Genomic DNA, 18205 nt, shown 5'->3' on the forward strand with positions numbered 1-18205 from the left:
TCGTGGCTCGTTCACCGAGCTGTTTTTTCTTTTTTTCCTCTCTTTCGTTCTCAAATTTAATCCACGAATGGGGCAGGAAGGGGACGTACAAAGAGGTGGATTCCGTCTAGACGGGCCGGTGACGTCACGAGACAAGGTTGGCCGTCGTCTGTGTCTGCTTGGCTTGTGGTGGCACACACGTGCGCCCTCGTTGCGGCTTCTCCTTTCTGCTCACCCCTCTCTCTCTCTCTCTTTCTCTCTTTTTCTCTTTCCCCCCTCTCTTTCTCTCTCTTCATCTCCCTCTGTTTTGGGGTCTCTTTCATCCCCTCGTCTTCCGTTAGTCTCTTCTTGGCTTGCAGGTCGTCCTTCGAGGATCCTGCATCCTTCAGTATTAGGGATGGGAACCGCCATACCGCCCCCGGTAAGTCGGTGCTTCGTCCTCCCTTCTCTACCCGAACGCGTCCCACCACCCCCGTTAAAACAGGACTAGGGAGCAGCCGTGAACTATAATGGACCTGTGGCGGATACTGCGAATACGAAGAACTCTAAGGAAAGGAGATTACATAGGATCGCACAGCAAGTAATAAAATCGCATCCCTTCTCTTGGATGCTTTCTCGCGGAATTTACGGCCGCAAGCCGCAATGCACAAGTTTTATGCCAATAATCTCTTAATTTTGCCAATATTAATTGTACTATTGATGGCACTTATTATATTTACGTTTAAAATAAAATATGAATAAATATCGTATGTGTGTGAGACAATTGCAAATAGTATCATTATTAAAATAGGAAAGAATTTTTAAATACGTTGATATACAATATAAAATTAAAGCTAGTCGATATTATATATCAAGATATTCTTACAAAGATGATAACTTGCTTTATTAATTTATTATTTGCTTGTCGCGATTTTAACATTTTAACTCTTTTTCTTTTTCTCTTTTTCTCTTTATGTTTTTTGTTTTCTGGAAAATACATATTGTGTACTAATAAACATTAAATATCACGATATATAACCATTTGTTTTCATACAATTTTAGTTTTTAGAGCATCGCATTTTTCTTTAACTTGCAAACAGATCGGTGACCTCGATGGACACCGCCGGTCAAGACAACCAGTCATCGATCACGTTGAGATCGCCATCGCGATGCTTTTGACCGTCCGCGAGACGAATAATATCTGAATTCGTGTCGTCCCGGCGTAGCCGATCGCCGGTTCATCAATAATTCAGCGGTTCCACGAGCGAGAAACTCGAAAACAAGGCGAAAAGAGAGCCGACGCTCTTATGTATACTCGACGACGGAGACAGTCGTCATGCCTTTACAAATGGTCACAAACGCGTCAGCTAAAAGACGCTCATTGGCATAAGATTGAATTTCGATTTTTCGAGACCGCGATAACGCACACATCTTGATAAATATGCGAATGAATGGAAACAGGCGTGAGATGGTAATGAATATGAGGAGAGTTAAAACGTTAAGCGTAAAAATAATATTAAAAAAATTCAAAAGCCAGATTTGTATGGTGTAGCGGTTGTTAAGCAGTGCAGTAAAAAAATTATTGTGAAAAATAATTTGTGCAAATCTGCTTCTCACGCGATGATTTTTCTTATAACAACGAAGAGTGAGAGATAACTCTTTGACTATTTCGAGCTCTTTCCTTCTTTTGATTATTTTTCTTAATTTCTTGCATATGAATTTATTATAGGTTTAACTTTTCATAACACAATTCCCACTTTTAAAAACTCCTATTGATATCGATAAATCTATAGAAACGCAAATTTAAAGCAGTCGCGACGAGTGCACCAGACGTTGAATAAGAAATAAACCGTTACATAAAAATAATAAGACTTATGTGTGCGTGTACGTGTGTGAGGATAAAAATGGCACGTGGTTGCTCCTGTAAGCAACTATATGGGTTACGTGTGAGCGAGCAGACAACATTGTAGCATCAGAACGAGACGAGTGGAAGGTACAGATTCCAATTCGAGTTTTGACAATGCGGAGTGCAGGCCAGCGCTAATTTACTAATTCAAGCATAATTGCCTTCTCGGAAGGGGCAGACGAAATATATATTGAGCTAGGGTCAATGGTACTGCATTAGAGAGATGTAAAGGTCGCAATAATTATAAGGACAATTTGGAAGAAGTGCGCCGTTAAATTTTCTCGCGGGATTTTGTCGCGGTGGCGATACGCGCAATAACGTGCATCAGCATGCAGACGTATTATGTAAAACATGCAAAATAAAATTAAATTAGGCGCGTAATTAAATTGAGTTATAATTATAGTTTATTAATTTAGAAGAAACGTCATTACGGTCCAAGCTGGATCTTGGTACCCTATTAATATATTTCTGTGTATTTTTAGTACACATATTACTAATCTAGTGGTATCAACGCTTAAAATGGCGATTTTTCTAAACTAATTTATATATCACGACGGTCTTGTTTCTCTTAATATTATAATTTATTATCTGTGCAATTCAAAGCTTAATTTTTCAAGTTAGGAAATTAATCTTGGTAAAGGTTATTCTACATAGAAGTCGTAGTCGTGAGTTGTAAGAAATTGACCAATCACAGATTGAATATTTTCCTCAACTTCGAATGTGATTGGTCAATATTTCTTACAACTCGCGACTACGACTTCTATGTAGAATAACCTTAATAGATATTCATGTCCACGTTAGGTTAGGCTAGGTTAGATTAGGTTGGTTTAGCGCTATTTTGATTCTACGACTCTACTTCTACTACGATATACAATGATGACAAATTAATGTGAAAAAAAAAATGAGATCATTGACGATTCACACGAGCGTGATTCTTCACGAACAAATCGGTTGGCGACGTTCGTCGGCGACGATCAGCTTCGTTGCTCCCTGATGAATAAGTTAATCGGGTTAATCCATACGTGCTCTGTTAAAGAAGGGCTTAATCACTTCCGTGTGTGTACGGTGGTCAATGCTCTTCCTCGTTGGCCGCGCGCGGAATATGTGCGTGCGCGCTCACGCGTTCGCGCTATTGTAACATTACGAGATTATCCGCGGTCGTCGTCGCGGTTTCGTAATTTCTGTCTGGCCGCGAGCGTGAGACTGCCGCTTCGCGTTAGATTGGATCTAATTTTCCAATAGAGGCTGACACGCTTACTCGCGAACTGCCGACACGTACAGCTCTCTCAATCTATTCACGAAATTCTTTATCTTACCGGGCGTGGGTTTGCCTCATTTAATTTTTCAAATAATTTAAAAATGTATAAAATAGCCACATATATAATAAGCTAAGAATTTTGATTATTGGTTTGAGATTTGTATTTATATTTCCTGGACTATTTTATATACATATATATGTTTAATTCTTATTTGTTATATGTTTAATTTATATTTATTTTTCACGGTTTTTTTACGTTTATTGTGAGACACTTGGATAGAATAAAAAATATATATTTTTTTTCGTATACATCACGCATGTCATTTTTTTAAATCTTATACGATTGTCTTCGTTACTGTGCGACTCCAAAAGCTCGATCTTGTCAGTGCGAACGCGATGTGGTCGAATTGGCATCGGAATGACGGCGGCGGCGGTGGCGGGGCGGCGGCGGCGGCGGCGGCGGCGGCGGCGGCGGCGGCGGCGGCGGCGGCGGCGGCGGCGGCGGCGGCGGCGGCGGCGGCTCGACGTTCCGGCAGAGGCGTGAAACGCATTTGCATCGATATCTGGGCCACAGTGTCTCGTTTCCCAATGAAGTTGTTGGGTCCGGCCGATTCGCCTAATGACGATTCATCGTTACAGACTGTTTGGTTCAACGCACTTGCACTCCGATACTCGGTCGCGCAAATAACGCAAACGATAGCGGCGGCGCTTCGTTTGCGCACGCGGACTCGGACTTTACGATATCTTTGGTAATGAAAAAATATCTCCTAGTCGATCAAATGTATTTGGGGTTCGAAGCACGTTACGATTGGGAAGCAGAATTGTCGACCGATTAGAATTGCGCATCTTGCCGCGGCATCGCGCGATTTTTCGGTATCCTGCAATCATTAATCTTAAGATATTATCAAACGATATGATGGCCTTTTAAAAAAATATGAAGAATTTGAGAAATAATAAATAAAAATATGAAAAAATATGTGGAGATATGAACGTTAGATTGTGACAAATCTTTCTCTTTGCTTGTATCAAGAATAATAATGTTTATCGGTATCTGTAAACGCGAGCTGTAGACATGATTAGCCTCGATTACTTGATATGGAAATTGTTTAGAAAGGGCATAGGGATAAGCATGTAAAAATTGCCCCCGCAAGTATGAAGTTGATATTGGCGTCGTAAGTTAGTACCCATGTGACCTTGAACTCCTGCAAATATTGACCTTGAAATTATATTTTTGAAGGAGTTATGGAGAAAGAAAAAAAAAACAAAAAATTTCTTTCTCGAAAACGGCTCGACCAATTTTTATGAAAAAAATATATGTTGTAGGTATCAATAATGGTGTTTAAAAGAAAATATTTTGTAATTTTTGAACAAATAATAGAGCTGAAAAAAATTTTTGAATTTTTCAAACAATTTTTTTTTGTGTTTCTTTAGAGTGACACCTTTAATTTTTTTTGCAAAAACATTGTACTAGTATCTATTTTAACATATAATTTTCCTAGATTTTTAAAAAATATAGTTTTGGAGTAAAAAATGAAAATCATGATCGTGTCACCTGATGCTCAAAGTAACGCCTTGTAGCGCTGGTCAAGGCATAAAGGCGCTTTGTTATTGAATGGCATATTTTGTTAGAAAAGCTTTGGCTTATTATTTATTACTTGTCTATCACATTTTTTAAGGCTTTAATTACAATTTTTTAATTATTTTATATATGTTTTAAATATGTTTATTCAATAATGGGTATTCTTCTGTTGAATATATACAATGATTTCATTTACATTTCTATAATATTTATTTGACGGAGCAACATCTGGAATCTGAAAAGTAACGCAAAATTTTAATTCATAGAAACTGCAAAAATCGCATCTCATAATTATAAATGCTAACATACCAGCAGATTTTTCATAATGTTGCATCAGGTACTATCCGTGCAACTTTTGAATTCCAGATACTGAGACACTTTACCCATGCAATATCCCGATTATAATCAGCAGTATCTTTGTACAATTTCACACAGCACGCCTATTGAGCATCAGGTGACACGACCATGATGACATATATAAAATAATTAAAAAATTGTAATTAAAGCCTTTAAAAAATGTGATAAACAAGTAATAAATAATAAGCCAAAGCTTTTCTAACAAAATATGCCATTCAATAACAAAGCGCCTTTATGCCTTGACCGCGGCGCTACAAGGCGTTACTTTGAGCATCAGTTGACACGATCATGATTTTCATTTTTTACTCCAAAACTATATTTTTTAAAAATCTAGGAAAATTATATGTTAAAATAGATACTAGTACAATGTTTTTGCAAAAAAAATTAAAGGTGTCACTATAAAGAAACACAAAAAAAAATTGTTTAAAAAATTCAAAAATTTTTATCAGCTTTATTATTTGTTCAAAAATTACAAAATATTTTCTTTTAAACACCATTATTGATACCTACAACATATATTTTTTTTATAAAAATTGGTCGAGCCGTTTTCGAGAAAGAAATTTTTTGTTTTTTTTCTTTCTTCCTCCATAACTCCTTCAAAAATATAATTTCAAAGTCAATATTTGCAGGAGTTCAAGGTCACATGGGTACTAACTTACGACACCAATATCAACTTCATACTTGCGGGGGTAATTTTTACATGCTTATCCCCCTATGCCCTTTAATTAACTTAAATGTGTCTATTGTAATACTTTATTTGCTTTACAAAATTCGATCTTTACATATCGCTCAGCAATGTGTCCGATGAAATTATGCAAATGAAATTGCGTAATGACGTGAATTATCATAATTGCAACAATCCGAAGTTTCGAAGATCCGTATATGCGTGATTTGAGATTATGCCCGAAAGAGATATTTTTTTGCAATTCTATTCGAGTGTTGTGCAAATCATATTTACAGTGAGAGAGAGGGGGAAGGGAAAGGGGGGGAATTGCGCGCCGAGAATGGTAAATGTCTGAATTCGTTTGAATTCTTCTCCATTCGGTGACGTATAAGCACGCCGAATTGCGCATTGCGTTCTGCTGCTGTGGCTGTCGTAGATAAGAATCTGAGCCATATTATCGCGGCTGGCCATTCATTTAGTGTTGCAGCACGACGAACAATAACAATCGCTGCGCGAAGTCGGAGGCCTTGTTTGTCCCGGCTACCTAAATTTGCCATCTCACGGCGAACATTCTCGCGAGTCTATACATTCTCGAGATATTTTATATAATGTCACGTTTGTGAACGGAAACACTTTGACAGGATGTAATTGAGAAAGAGACTAACTGACATAATATCGTTGATACGCATAAGCAGATTTGGAGTTAATATTTTTTAGAAATGACATGATTCCTGATATCGTAAAACATTTTCTTCGGGGATAGTTGACACGACATTGCTCAACCCGTATGTTGCATTTGATACTTTGCGATCGTAAAAGCCAGTAATATATGCCTGTGGACAGAGTCGTTGCCCAAGCTACTTTAAATTATTACGTTAGCATCTGCAACAATGCAACACTGTTGTCGCGCATTTGCTCGATCGACCAACGCTGCCGACCAACACGCCAATGTACGACGCTATTTGACTAGGTCTACGATGTCGTTCTAGCGATAAACAAATTAATTACTTGTAATGCCACATTTTTAATCAGTTTAGACCGCGTGCATACCAGTTATTACACTTATTGGCATATCGACATGGTACATTAACGTATCGATAGTACGTGTATATACCGTTACAATTTTTGTAGAATATCAATTAATTTGAGGCTTATTAACAAAACCACTCCTAAAATATTGTTCCGACAATTTTTGAAATATCTTATGTTTCTGCAGACACTTAATAAAGTTGATTCTTTCCGTGCATAATAATCTGTATCTCGAAGGCAGGAAAAGTTAAGCGAGGAGTACAGACTTTTGCATAACGCGTAACGCATAAAGCATATAATAAGCATAAGAAAATTGATTGGTCCATATATATACATGTGCATAAGGAAATAGTAATCGTTTTCGCAGCATCGTTGACAAATCAATCGGTACGGCCACATTTTTTTGATCGAATGCCTCTTTGCTCGATCGATCGACCTTTTGTGCGCGCAATTTGCATTTTTCGATCGCATAAATTTCATGAAACTTTTTGCCGCGCGATTGTAGCGTGCGTTCCGTTTGTGGAACGATACGGGACAGACAGAGAGGCGGAGGAAAAAAAAGCGTCCCGTCGGCGAATGCAATGAAGGCAAATGGACGTTGGGATGAGGAAAATGATGCTGTAGCCAGCCCGGTGCAGTATGTGGGCCAGACAACAATAATTGTTCGGCATTTCCTGGTATATTATACCGCGTCTAATTGATAGAGAGGAGCCGCCACTAATTCCGACGTTGTTATCGTACTATCTTTAGACTCCGCGCACACTCACTTATTGGATATGTATTTTCGTTTGAGAACACCCCTTGGAAATTTTCGCGTCGCGTTTAATTCATAATATAATTGAAGCCACTCATCTTATTGAAACGGAGCAGAAAGCTTGTTTCAACTTCACGAAACAGTATAACAAATTAAGATATTGAAATACAAAAATGATAATCTGATTGAGGACACTTTGGGGAAGGGTGGAGGAGGGGTAGTAATTAATTTTATTTTGAAATCTTTTAATCTTAATTTTTTAAATTTGTATGGTGTGTGCAGATATGTGTTGGCTTAATAAGTTATATTATTTTATGCAAATATGTGTGAGAGAGAAAGAGAGAAAAGGGGGATGATTTAAAAAAAAAAAAAAAAAAAAAAAAAAAAAAAAAAAAAAGGAAGTTTGAGGTAATACGACTTAATAGCTCCAATAGTTTTTGCATGGCACGTATGCAAGGAATAAAAAATAAAGCAGCATGTTATAAATATTATAAATATGGATAATTGATAGAGGAAATGTCCTGTCAGCAGCAACAAATTAAATCTGGCAAGTGTGTATTTAGATATACATACAAAATTATTTCGATTGTTAAAGGTGAAAAACAAATTGTAAAAACGATAAGAAATGTCAACGACAATATTATCAAGAAGATAAAATTTCTCCATGCTTTTTTTCCTCTAAAGCAAAATGTTAGAAATTATCGAGATTGAATTAATTATTTTAATTGCAAAAATTACATGAATTATAAGACTCCTAATAAAATACCTATGTTATTAGTGTCAAATCATTATCTCGATGTACCGTTGATTATCTCGCTAAGAGAAAGCGAGTTTCATTGACACGATGAAATTAGTATCCTTCGGTGCCAAGGATTCCTCGATATGCTCGATCTTGATTAGCCAAGTAGCATTGATCAGTCGCGTATCGGTACTTTGTGAGTATTTCTACTATGGCAGGTCGCGATATACTGGCTACGGCTACGATCGATCTCCGCTACCGAGACACTGCACCGCCGCAAGGATCGCACCGTCGAACTTCGTTATCCTTTCACTTGCAAGAGAACGCGGTCGCTCTTACCACTATCTCGCGTATTGATTCCTACGCGAGATTCCAAGGTCGGCGATGTCTCAATGAAGGTCAATCTGTATGCACTCACCGGCCGGGGGAATCTAATGAGATCCTTTCATTTATGTTAATCTCGCTAGCTCGCATTCATGATAACGGCAAGCCGCGTGGTTGCTGACCGCGAATAAACGGACGTCCGTGGACTGCGTGACGGTACTGCGTTTGCCGCGTGTAATTTTAATTATGTCACGTGCACGCGTGATTTGCGATGATGCGCGGCGTTAAATTATGCCGATGCTGGAGCTGGAGAGATAAAGTTGCGCATCGATGCGTTTTGAGGGAAAAATATTTTTCTCGGAGGGACAAATTAATTGTACTTTTTCTCAAAGAGGATAATCGATCTTCTAATCAATGAAATAAGTGAGATATGTGATAATGATGGATTTTTATTTTTAGCTTCTTATAAATTAAAATGTTTTGTATAAATTATTCTATTATATACATGTCACATATTTAAGTATGATAATTCATGATTTCCCGAAAGCATATTTCATCACAGATACCCCATTTCATTCTTTCCTTCCTTTTTGCAACTTCGAATTAGAATTAATATAAACGTAATAAACTTCCTCGCACTGCAATGTGTGTCGGCATACCATTCGCCCTAATCGCTAGTTAAAAGATGGCAACTATTTCTTTCCACTATACATTAAAATTCATAGCGACTCGCGTTTAACAGCAACGTCGAATTTGGCATGACGATTTAGATCCATCGTGTGCCGTTGTTCGGTCAATAGAAGATCCTGTCAACGATGTTCGTATAACGGTATCCAGCGGCCGCGACGCGACGCGGCGACGCGACTCCTCGCACGTCGCAAACGCGTCGCGACGCCCGGTACTCATATAACTCGCGCCCGGTACCTGCGTATTCAATCGACGGCCGTACGTGACAACGTGCGTTACGTTGGCGTATTGATGTAGCCGGCGTTACATGCGTTGTGTGGTTCCTGTATGTACATACGTATCTCAACGCGCACTGAATGCCAATCGCCGAGCGAAACGGCTCGATACGCACGGATTATGTATCTACACGAATTTCTTCCTACGACGTTGGGCATCGATCGAAGGCGGATGCCCGGCGGATGGCCGTGTTGGTTTCCTCCGACAATGGCTGAGGAATTTACGAGCTTGCTCCTCGCAAAAGTTTCTCTTGCCTGTCTTCATGGATTTGGCGAGAAAAAAATTAAAAGTTAAAATTCTGTTACGATAAATAATATAAAAAAGATATTATAATTGAATTAAAAAATATATTTTGGGAAAAGAATGTAATAAGTGCTTGCTTTCTTCTTGTATTTCAAAATATGTTCTTTTTACACTAAAAAATATTCTTTTGTACTAAAAATTACCTATATGTCTTTGTTTATACATATCATCAATAATAAAAATTAAGTGTAATCTTTGAATAGATAATTTAGATAATGGAAAATAAGACAACTTTTTGCAGCAGAATTTGAATATACAGTGTTTCCTATATAAGTAAGTACAAAAAATTGAAGGGAATATTCTGTGGCTTATTTTAAAAAGATCCTATAAACATATGCCCTAAACTGCTTTGTTTTATTTTATTCAAATTTGGTATGACCTACACGTGGTAAAGAACAATTTTCCAGTACCAATGCAACATTTTTAGATTCACCAGTGCATCTTTAACACCGTGTATTTTGAAAACGAAGCAGTTTAGGGCATATGTTTATAGACCTTCTCTTTTTAAAATAAGCCACGGAATATTCCCCTCAATTCTTTGTATTTATTTAGGAAACACCCTGTATATATATAGCATGATTTTGTTGATATGTGTCTGAGCCTTTATAATTCGGTGCATCCTTGAATTGGGCGTATCCATTCTCATAGCGAAGTTCTTGCGAAGTTTAGGCCTGACTTCCATCCCACTTAAATGTCCAATCGTCGACAACTTTTTTTTAAATATCTAGTTTTTTAGGGATCGCCGGAGATAAAGGGCTGACCAGAGGTAGAACCATCTGACATTCGTGAAGTTAATTACTGCTCGATCTTCTTTTTTTGCGGTGAAGCTTCCATAATTGGTTACAGCTAACATAAATTGCATTTAACGAAATGTGTTATCAAAGAGTACGTAATTCGCAATGAGTAATAAAGTACATTTGAATTTAATATTCAATTTAATATACGCTTTGGGTATTAGAATGAATTTCGCCGAGATTGGACGCGTAAAACTAGATTTTATCTAAGCATAACGTAGATTAATTATTACTCGTATTTATTAACATGTAAAACCTCTCTTTATGATAAATTTTTAAAAATTTACGAATACACATTTTAAAATATAAAATTATAGTTGACTTTTAAAAGCTTTTTTTATCCATAGGTGCGGATTTACGCGCTGCAGGCCAAAGTATTAACGTATTAACCTCCATTAGCAAAACGTTAATATAAGATGGGCAAAAAATCTGGATACAGTCGAATATCTCGTAAACAATGCATTTTAGAAAAAAATGTTTTAGACAAAAGTTATAGGATTTAAAAAGATCTATTTACTAAACCTTATCAGTTTGATCTTAGGTGGCGTCTTTAAGGTCAAGTTAGGGTCACTTTGAATTTTTTAAATTGGACCCCTTATTTTTAGTTGCATATTCTTATAGCCTTTTTTTATAGTTGAGACATTTTCAAAATACTATAATAAAGCTCACTTTCATAAAGAATTTCCTGATATTTCAAATTTTGTCATGATATTTTTAATATAAAATATGAAATATCTCGTAAAGTATTCACTTTTTGACGACTTTTACCTTGATACTTTTATACGTAGAATAATGAAAGAAATCGATTGTAGCAAAAGAACAAAAAAAAAAGAGATTTTAAAAAATTCTATTGCGTTTTGTAGACGTATTAAATTTTGCAACATTACAAATGTAAACATTAATATTATTACTCACTTCCTTTCATTATTCTACGTATAAAAGTCTCAAGATAAAGTCATCGAAAAATAAATACTTTACGAGATATTTCATATTTATATTAAAAATATCATGACAAAATTTAAAATATCTCAGGAAATTCTTAACGTGAGCTTAATTACAGTGTTTTGAAAATGTCTCGATAAAAGCTATAATATAAATATATTATATAAAAAATAAAAAAGGGAAAAAAAGATAAAAGAATATGCAATTAAAAATAGAGGGTCCAATTTAAAAAATTCAAAGTGACCCTAACTTGACCTTAAAGATGCCACCTAAGATCAAACTGATAAGATCAGTAAATAGATCTTTTTAAACCTTATAATTTTTGTCTGAAACATTTTTTTCTAAAATGTATTGTTTACGAGATATTCGACTGTACCTAGACTTTTGGTCCACCCTGTATATTGCTTCATATTTATGGAAAGTATTTATTATTTGGCACTTAAATATTTAGAGGATACATTTATTCAGCATTGCAATAGAATCTTTAATTAAATTTCTCAACTCTAAATGGAAAATCTTTTTGTTGAGAGTCCTCCCTCTCAGATAGCTAGTGGTAACTGCCTTTTGCGGCCAGCCGAGAAATAAACCACAAGGACAATATCAGTCATTACTCTACTCGGTCGATGAATTAAGAATGAAAACAAAATTGAATTCTACGTTGCGTTATCGGAAGCAATTCGATCATTTGTAGGAAGTCATTTCGCTTCCTTATACTTTCTAAGAATTAAGGCTCGTCGAGTTATTACTTTCATTTATCTTGCTTGCCGTTTTTAGTTTTTATTTTTACATCTTTAGATTTATGAAAGGACTATTACGCAGTCAAAATTAATAATTTTAAAAATAAAATATAACAGTCACGAATGTTTAATGAATTGTACTTACAAATATTTAAATATATCTTAAAGATTACTTTAACTATTGATAAATAAGTATTTAAAAATCGGATTTTTTTGCATTTCTTGGTATAGACAAGGTATAAGAAGATTATGTGACTATACAATTATTTATTGTACATAATAAGGTCTTTTGCCTTCTGCATAAAGCCCTTTTAATCCGAGCAGCTGTGTACACCTAACAAAAGAACGACTTGCTAATTTCTTCGCCACACGCAAATCTTTGTCAACCGACAACCGTATGGCGAGCCACGCACCAAAGTCCAAACAGGATACGAAGGATTGAGCCTCGTTAGAGACTCGTCCCCAATCGCCAAATCGGAGCTGGCAATTTCGGCGTCCCATGATACTCATTCTATTTTCGTTCGACGACTCGATCTTTAGCTGCACAGTGCTTAGAACTTCTAAACTTATATGTCCAAAATCTGGCGCGATATTATAGTAGAAATAAAAGTGAATGAGTTTGGGGAAGGAACGAAATTAAAATTTGCAACTCGAAATTCAGAAAAAACGTAGCGAGTAATCGTAGAAATAATATTTTTGTTAGAATTGCCAATGAGAGTATTATCGATATTTTCGCCAAGATGGTGAAATCTTTCAGCTAACAATCGATTAAAGCCCTAAATCAGATTGTATTTTAAGGATAACATCTTGACGATTCGATTGTAGTCTATTCTTGTCCGTTGAGGTCTTACGAAATTCCATTTTCGCAAAGTCGAAGGGAGGACAAGGGTGTCCAGGGGGGAATAAGAACGACGATCAAAGAGACGAGGAAAAGAGGGTGGTACTGGCGGTTGTGTGGCACGGCAGTCTGGCCAGTCGATTATGGTGCCGAAACGAGTGCCGGAGCATCTCTCCAACCAGTTTTGGACAGTGTCTTCGCTCGTGGCTATAAAGAGAAGGACGGAGTGTCTTGGCAGAATCGTGAAGGAAGTATGCCGTCCACGTGACGGAGAAAGCGAGAGCCGGAGAGAACGGTTGCGATTGAGGAAGAGGACTGAAAGAGGAAAGGTGTCCGAGTGGAAGGACGGAGAGTGAAAAGAGCGGTGAAGGAAGTGTGATTATCTATGAAGAGGAGAGGGAGAAAGCGAGACCAAGTGGGAAGCGAAGGATGGACCAAGATAGCGAAATGTCTGAAGGTAAAAAGAAGGTAAGTGAACGCAAGCGAAGAATGCAGAAGAAAATATCTCAAAGCAAAATGTGCGAGCTACGGAATGGAAAGGAAACGTTGAAGTATGTTGAAGAAGACAATAAAGAAAACGAAGAAAGATGCAGACAGAAGAACTGAAGACAACGTTGAAGAAACGTCAGTATAGATAGAAGAAATGAACATGAAGGGAAAATGATGAAGAAGGATACATCTAAAGGAAATCTTGTAAATGGACATATTTGGGAAGAAAGAAAGAAGCTGAAAAAGTTAACGAATGAAAGCAAAGACAGCAAAGACGGATGAAAAGATATGTTAAATAAAAGAATGTTTAATTGAAAGTAAACGCAATTGAAATCATGTCGTTTTTTCTGCCTTTCTGTCATAGACTGTACAAGGTGAAGATGTAGATGTAGGATGAAGTAGAAATCGATTTAAGAAAGAAATGCAACTGATCGAGGTAGGAAACTCATCGTGACCAAGATAGGGATGGGAATGGAGGAGAGACCAAAGGAACCACCTTGACATCGCTAGAAAGGAAGGAGAATAACATCGTACTGAGGAAGACTAACATCACCAAGAAGAAGAGGTATAAGAAGAAGACGTAGAAGAAGAGTCGGTGGAGGCGGTCGCCGCGAGTTTGAGTTTCGGTTTCGTTCGTTTCGCGCCTGCTCCGCGCGAACGGGAGCCGAGAGTGAACCTGTTCAGCGACGAGGCAGACGAGGAGAGACTGAATCGGAGTGGGAACGACGGAGATCGACGGCACGACTCAACCGCGAGTGCGTCAGCGGCGGGAACGACAGAGAGAGACAGATTCTCTCATAAGAGCAAAGCGAAACGGGATAGAAGGAGAGAGAGAGAAGAGAGAAGAGAGAGAGAGAGAGAGAGAGAGAGAGAGAGAGAGAGAGAGAGAGAGAGAGAGAGAGAGAGAGAGAGAGAGAGAGAGAGAGAGAGAGAGAGAGAGAGAGAGAGAGAGAGAGAGAGAGAGAGAGAGAGAGAGAGAGAGAGAGAGAGAGAGAGAGAGAGAGGAAACGATTCGCATGAGGGAGAGAGGGAGGTCGACCGGGAGAACGTGATAGTGTAAGCGTGAGGGGGATAGAGCCAGACGGGGAGAGCGAGAGAGGCGTAATAAAGAGAGAAAGAGGAGGATAGACTGGAGGCGCTCTGCTCCCAATAACGACTCTCGCCCTCGATCAGTCGCGCGCGAACCGCGGAGCCGCGAACATCTCCCTGTCTCTCTTGCTCCGCAAAGGGGGACTCCGGCGTTTCTTCGGGTTTGCTCCGCGCAATTTGCAAATCGCATGCCTGGTCTAAACTGGCGCACGATATACAAGGTAGAGGAAAGGAAAAGTGAGGGTGAACCGGTGCGGCAAGAAAATTCAGTCGATCCAAGAAGGTGGAACCTTCGAGGACTCGGTTCGGGTTTGCGAATCGCGCAAAATAGAGCAAGAAGTGGAATCCGCGAGATCCTTCGTCCCGTTTAAACAAGAATCGAGAAGAGACGGTGAAAACAGCGGTTGTCCGTGAAATCTGGGAAAATATCTCTTGTGCTCCAAAAGTTAGTCCCTGCTGTTCAGCTGGTTCCTACCGCGAAGTCTTCGCGGACAATCGACGAATTGACGTGCGGGTAAAGTTTCAGCTCAATTTGAAAGCTATTGACCGACGCAAGAGAAGTGGCGCGCAGGAGGGTGATTATTTTACCGGGGGATTGCTCGGGAGAATTGTTCGCTTTAAGACCCAGAGCCGGGGTAGAATGTACCATAGACGCGGTATGATTTGGAGCGAAAACGACACGAAACTTTGGGTGGCCTTTATCGATCGGCTTCGGGAAAAGTGATGAGCTGTCGCCTTTCCTTTTCGGCGTGTGGGAGATAACGCGCGAGGTTCTCTAGAAATCATAACTTTCACGCCGGTATCAGAGATCAGCGCGATCGGTCAAATAGCTGCCAAGTACGTAGCCAGTGGCACTTACTTCGTGGATCAACATCTCAACACCCATTCAGGCTCATCGTTTGCAAAACTTGTTTGTTAGTATTACATAGGCTTGATAAGAAAACTTTTCGAAAACATTCGGCGTTGTCGTTAACTTTTGATAACACCGATGCTCATTACAATCACCAGCTTCGCGATCGTCAGTTCAATTGGTCCCTCGATACTCGTCGAGCGTCTTGATAACGCCGCGAAAATCGCCAGCTCCGCCAGACACCAGCATCGATCTCCCGACTGGAAAAAGCGATTCCGGAGAGCCGAGGAGCCCCGATAATCCCACCATGATGCACCAAGTGCCGTGCACTCCGAGATAAGACGATCTGTGCGAAACGGAGAGGCTGGCATCGGCGTGGCAGCGGCGGCGGCGACGACGACGACGGCGGCGACGGCGGCGGTGGTGACGGGGGCGGCGGGAGGTGACGGGCGGACGGTGGTGCGGGGGAGACGGAGGATCGATGGATCTGTAATGCGTACAAAGTGCAATCGGCGTGCACGACGACACGGATACCCAGATACCGCAGATCGGGTCGCGGGCGACGGTGGAGGCGGAGGGAAGGTCAACGGGAACCGGACCGAAGAGGCGGAATAGGGACAAATGCGTATTTTTCGACGTTATCTCTCGGGGGGGAAAAATATATCGCGGCGAATTGTCGGTGATATTAACGACGACGGCGACGAAAACGTAATCTTGTCGAGCGCGGAGCGGCGTGTCCGAAGATACGTACGGCGGTGGTGACTGAGTGAGAAAAGAACGGAAAGGACGATAGAGAACGATAGAGAGAGAGAGAGAGAGAGAGGCTGCGTTCTCGATACAGTCTATACTGTATTCGAGAGTATAAAAGCGAGGTGGACAGACGACGACGACGAGGAGGAAACGGAGCAGGACGTAGACGTAGCGTATGTCGTGTATGCGTGTCGTCGCCCGTGCGCCGAGGAAGCAGCAGCAGCAGCAGCAACACGCCGACCGACGGAGGACGCGGAGCTATTGCTATTTTGGAGCCCGCCAAATATCTCGCCGCACTGGTGGCTGGCTGACCGAGGCTGCGCGTTCTCTTGCGCCTCTTCCTCCCGTCCTGCTTTTCTTTCTGTCCGGTCGATTCCCCCTTCGCGAACCGGCGGCCGATTTTGCTCCGATGACACATAGCACCGACCAAAAGCGCCGCGACGTGTGACAGGTAGGAGCTGCAATTCTTTCCTTTTTTCTTTCTTGTTTCCTCCCGACCCCGGTCGAGTACTGACCGTGAGTGCAATGGCTCGTGTGATTCGAGTACAGGGGTTGCAGCGTGTTCGGGGGATGCGCCTTTCGAGGGGCGCAGACTTGACCGTGAGAAATTAGACGCATTGTACGCTTGACTTACGTCCGGGATAGGTACTGTTTGTATATAACTTTTCATGTTCAAGCCGCAGTATAGGGTGAAAAGAACGCGACATAGTCCGATCTACGCGAAATTTCAATTCGAACGCGCTAATAGTTTCGATTAAAAATAATTTTGCAGTATCACTGTTTTGAAGGAACATCTCCGATGCTGCGTCGCGTTGGTCGCTCCGATGCAACACGCTCGGTCGGAGTTCGCCTACAAGTGTATCGAGATTATTTTTACACGTGTCTCGCGTACTGCGTCATTGGTATTTTGCGGTGTTGTGTTTTCCACCATGCTCTACCTCGTGCGTTAAACACTGTTAAATTCGTAGTGTTAAATTATACTCATTTTAAGTCATTTTTAACCATTCTTATAGGTTGCCATTATTACTACTCAATAGATCGTTAATTTAACTAGAATAATGTTAATTTAACTAAACCAATGAAGTTAAAATAATAAATTTCAACACACATGATAGTTAAAAATAACAAAATGTTATTTAACTCATGGTATTGGTTTTAATCATCCTTTAATATTTAACAGTAAATATTACTTGTAGCAAGGAGCGCATTTATATTAGGAATTATATTTGTGTGCAACAATTAGGCGATGAAAAATTTCGCGATGTTGAGATTCCAAAAGCAGAAGCAGCTGAAAACGTTTCTCATCGACGTCTATGTTTACGGCCGTGTCATCCTGTCACAATGGCGCATTGAAGCGCGACATTTTCACTAATTTTGGCCACCTCCGACAATAACCTCAGTAGGTCAACGTCACGCAGTGTGAATAATTCGACGCAAAACGCGTGTGCGAATCGGTGCACTTTAATTCTTAAAATACTTTGAGAAAATTGCCGGTTAAGAGCACACCTCCAAGAAATCGAATTAAAATACCATGAAGTACTCAAATAAATTACGAAAGTAAATTAATAGTTACGAGACGATACACATAATAAATCAATGAGTATAAAATTACAAAAAAGTTAATTGCAAAAAGTTTATGATAAATATCGAAATATGGGTATATGAATATTACTAAGTTGTTCAGTTTGTCAACTAATTAGGCTTATCGCGACTGATAAGGAATGCTTCATAATTTTTGATATCATATAAAGCGGAGATATCTTTATCGATAAGCGAGGAGAGATAATACATTCGCACGTTATCACGCATTCCTATTGCACCGTTTGACGAGGTGCGGCGTTTCGCAGCCGATTTCATCCCGCCGACTCGTCGAACACAGCCC

General features: G+C 39.5%; 1 protein-coding gene across 3 annotated transcripts in view; it reads left to right on the forward strand.

The window, feature by feature from the left end:
- Oatp74d (Organic anion transporting polypeptide 74D) overlaps positions 1 to 18205 on the forward strand; it is a 208261-nt gene that overhangs the window by 70929 nt on the left and 119127 nt on the right. Inside the window, exons 1-2 of one of the 3 annotated variants that reach the window (XM_071791865.1) lie at positions 14736 to 15637; positions 15732 to 16774. The exons of 1 other annotated variant lie outside the window; for it this stretch is intronic. The gene's annotated coding sequence lies outside the window, so the exon portion shown is untranslated. Of the gene's footprint in view, positions 1 to 14735; positions 16775 to 18205 lie in introns of those variants that run through there. One more of the 3 variants, XM_071791864.1, reaches the window with a different exon arrangement.

This window comes from Temnothorax longispinosus, chromosome 10 (assembly GCF_030848805.1).
Source record: "Temnothorax longispinosus isolate EJ_2023e chromosome 10, Tlon_JGU_v1, whole genome shotgun sequence".
Lineage (NCBI taxonomy): Eukaryota > Metazoa > Arthropoda > Insecta > Hymenoptera > Formicidae > Temnothorax > Temnothorax longispinosus.